Source organism: Vulpes lagopus, chromosome 1 (genome assembly GCF_018345385.1).
Source record: "Vulpes lagopus strain Blue_001 chromosome 1, ASM1834538v1, whole genome shotgun sequence".
NCBI lineage: Eukaryota > Metazoa > Chordata > Mammalia > Carnivora > Canidae > Vulpes > Vulpes lagopus.
Genome location: NC_054824.1, coordinates 160264742 through 160269020, shown reverse-complemented (window position 1 = coordinate 160269020; position 4279 = coordinate 160264742).

The window sequence follows — 4279 nt, the reverse complement described above, 5'->3', positions numbered from 1 at the left end:
TAGTGAAAGAGACTTTAAGTGGTTGTCTGGGGAGATTCACAAATCTGGCTCTTATTGAAAGTTTTAGAAATACAGATTCACAAGGCATTATTACAAACTTCTCAAATCAGTATTTCGAGAGTGAAGGGATCGGGAATCTGAATCTTTCAAGAACTATTCTCATGATTCTGATGATCAACTAGACTTCCGAACTACTGTTCATACAGACTCCCTGACTTGGTACTAGTGTTCCTGGAACAAGATTACTCAGGCTTTGTTTAGCTTTTTTTGGAACACTGCAAGCTCATTGTCTTATAAGACAGTCAGCCCTTCAGGGAAAATGTGTATGTAGTGTGTAGACCTTTATTGTCAGAGATGGAGGGTAAGGATATTTGACATGCAACAACTATCAGAAATCATCAGGAAACAGAGGGAGATAGGTTTGGAGTGGAAATGGGAAACCTGAGGTCCCATTACAGAGTGACTCAAATATCAAGCTAATGAATTTCAGCTGCATCCTCTGAGATGGGAGACCCTATGACAGGATTTTGGTCATCATTGGGTTTAAAGAGCCCGCTGAAGCAGAATACATTGGAGATCAAAGAGATTGGAAGTAGGCAGAGAAGCTGGAAGTTTCATTCAGGAGTTCAAGTGAGGACTAGTAAGGACTTGGATCAGAAACAGTAAGAAAGGCAAAGTGGAGGAAAGTATGAGCCATGTTGCAGGAATAGCCCTACAAAGCTTTACCGATTGGGGTCAAGAAAGAGTCAAAGCTGATTCTGGGGTTTAGAGATCCTGGATCGCTGAAACCTTAACCAGGATGAGGACATTAGGATCAAGAGCAGGTTCAGAAGGCAGATGGCAAGTCAAGCTTTTGACATTTGAAATGCTTTTGTTTCCATCACCAACTATCTTAATCTGTCACCTGTCCTAGGAGAGAACTTAGTTATGACTCCCTTTGTATGCTCAGAGGTTGGCATAGAATAGGCCCTCAAAACATTTGGTGAGTTAATAGCCACTGTAAATATCTTCTCTTCTCTGCTTCAGTTTAAAACATTAATTCTCACTTAAATAAGTGCAAACTCCTGGGACCACCCCAGCTCATACTGCTGTCTTTTTGTAAATTAGAACAAGGGGCCCTCTCTGAATTTATGAATTAAAGAAGGGGGCTTTTATCTGGGTGGATGTGGCTCTTCATCCACATGGGGCTTGGGAAGCCACACGCACCCTGTGGGAAGATAAAGACTGCCCTTTCTGTAGGGTGAAGCCTCCCAGTCAAGGATGGAGGACACGGACAGCTCAGGGCAGACATGGGTTCAGACCACACTCTTCTCCTCAGCTGGCACAGGTCGAAAGTTCTTAGAACAAAAGTCCATTTCTGCTAGCTTCTCAGCCTCTTCCCTGGCCACTCTCCTTCACAGTCCTCCTCTCCAGTCACAGAGCCCACAGTGGCAACGCACAAGCAGCTTGACCTGGTTGTGTGCGTTTCCCTGATTCCCTGCCCCGGCTATTACTGCTCTTCTTTCTCACCTGTGATTGTCCTTCCTTCCTGTCTATGATCTCTTTGAGGACTAAGAAGAACGTGTTTTTTTACGTCATTTCCCTAGCAGCAGTATGCCGGCATCAGGCCTGTGCTTGTTGAATGGGCAGATGACTTAGAAACCAATGAAAAGCCAGATTTTACCACCCCCTCCCTGAACCAAACCAACAAACCAAAACAGAACAATACAAAACAGATAGCCCACACACACCAAAAAAGTTTTTTTTGTAAGTTTTTGCTGCTTTCTAAGCGTGAGGTATTCTGTCAGTTGTCAAAGCCTTTTATTTTCCGTACTTCTCTGAAATAGCAAAATAGCTATTCATTTAGAGGTCAAAGATCTATGGGAAGATAATTGCTTAGAGTGAAGTCTGAGTCTTCCAAAGCTGGTTTGCTCTGGTATGTCTGTGTGTGTGATCTCCGTAAGAAGCTTTACAAAATGGCACATAGATTCAGGTAATATACTTGACCTCGCTGGAAACATCAGCTTTGAAGATGGAGGACTCTGTCCAGCTTCTTGAGATAGAATGCTATCAGACATCTGATAGATGTCTCAGATGGTGGTTTCACTTGTTCCAAATGCCAGACCAACTTTGAGATGCTGATATGGTCTGTCTTGCCTGGAACTTCCAGGCTAATTTCATATTTATTTTTTCTGGGTATATTCCTCTGCTGCCCACAAAGAATGTGAAGAAGCTGTGAGAATGTGTTCAATAAAAAAAAAGAAATCATTCATTGTATGCCATCACTTGAACTTCAACAAAAAATCACAAGTAAGCAAAATATGGTGCTTGGAGACTATGACAGGGAGGTGGGAGGTATGCCAAAGTTGTGCAGGCCTACCATTGCAGTGGTCAACTCCGCGGGTTGACACAAAAATGGAAATTTATTCTGTTGTATAGTTCTCATTGTCTGTAACAAAAAATAGTAATCGTAGTTTTTCTTCATAGAAACTATGACATCAATAATGAGAAGAGATGTGGCTCAAAGGCATAAGTACATATGTTAGATGCTTATTTTTTCCATCCTTTTGGCAGTCATTTAAAAGTATTTTCTATGATTTCAGCATTAATAGTTTTCCTAAGGTCTTTTCCAGCTAGTCTTTATTGTTTCTGATAGTATTTAGGTTTTGACTTTTCTAGTCAGGCTTTGAAAATAAAAGGGTAAATCATTACCAATTTTAACATGTATTTATGACTATCAACTATTACACAAGCATTGGGATCTACACACTGATTTTTCATTCATTTTTTCCCCTCCACACCCTGAATGTTACACAAACTTTACTCATAGGAATAACTAGCCAGAGATAAGTTTCAATGGAATTTGCTTTTTAATTTTCGCTTGGAGTCTATGACAAAGTGTTACCTTATCTTTCAGACAAAAACTTGAATTTCCAAAGGCCAAAGTGTTCTCCAAGTGCCAGGCATAATGATTATAATGAGGGTATTAATTCATACTTTCCTTGGTTTATGCCATAATAATAAAAGTATTTTCCATTTTCCACCAACTGTTTCTCTTTGGAATATACCTCATATCTACTTCCTGTAAAATTAAGTTGTTATAGCATCTCATATTGTTGATATCAAAATAATCCTTCCTCCCTTCTTTCTTTAAACATCTGTTGAATGGCTCATGGGGAGCTTAGAGAGACCTACTGCCCCCAGAAGAAACAGAGTTCTGCCTTAAACTTCCCCTCCCCAACATCTATCTCCATGTCCTCCAGTACAGCACTGGGTTTAATATGTGTCCAGTAAATATTTGTCCATCTGGACTTGACATTATAAATCATTTCATCATGTATTTCATTTTATCATTTATTTCAGTGCTAAAGAGTAAATCTTTGGTAGAATACTCTTACTTTCCAAGTTCTAAGTCCCACCCCTGACCTCAAAGGAACAATCTATTTGAAGCTACTGATTTCTTCATTCCTATAAAAACTAGGTAATGGGAAAAATGAAAAGTGGAAGGAAGGGGAAAAAGTAAGGATAGTCTTCTGCTTCTTTTCCGTTATGTTTAAAATGAATTATTGAAATGTCTCCTAAACTTGCCTCAAGAGATCAAATGAGAAAAAGATTGTAAAGCTGCTGAGCACAGTGTCTGATGATAGTGGATGCTCAAGATACTATTTATTATAATGTAATGTACTAAAACTAGAGGATCTTCTCTCTTTATTGCTACATGATCCACCATCCTATTTTCTTCTTTTCTCTCTTTCGAGAATGGTCTGTGTGTGCTTTTATATAGATGTATATAATGTATGTGTATAAATGTATGTCTGTTTGTACAATGCTTCAAAGCTTAGTTACCCAATAAAACACAGATGAGAAATTAAGTCCAACATTTCCCTCAAATCTCTTCTATGATTTAAGACACCTCAGGGAAGGGATAGCGGAACTCCCACATCAACGGATGATGATTTTTATCTCTATCAAGTGACCCACAATTTGGTTACTGGTGCAATGAGAAATTAAGAAATTAGCACACTTGTATGACTGTCATTTCACAGTCACTCAAATCAGAACTGGAATGCCACAAAAACAACTCCCTGTTAGCCCAGAGAAAAAAAAAGAAAGAAAGTAAAGGGGAAATTCAGATTAGTCACAAAGAAGTTCCCCCGCCTGCCTGCAGAAGCTGCAGTGTTAAAACTGAGAGAGTGCGTTCTGCTCTTTCAATTGCCTCTTATCTCAGCTCCTGGGACCTCTGTGTATTTACGATTGATTGTTTTCCCTCCATCTCCTCCTTTGTGGAGAAGAGGTCAGT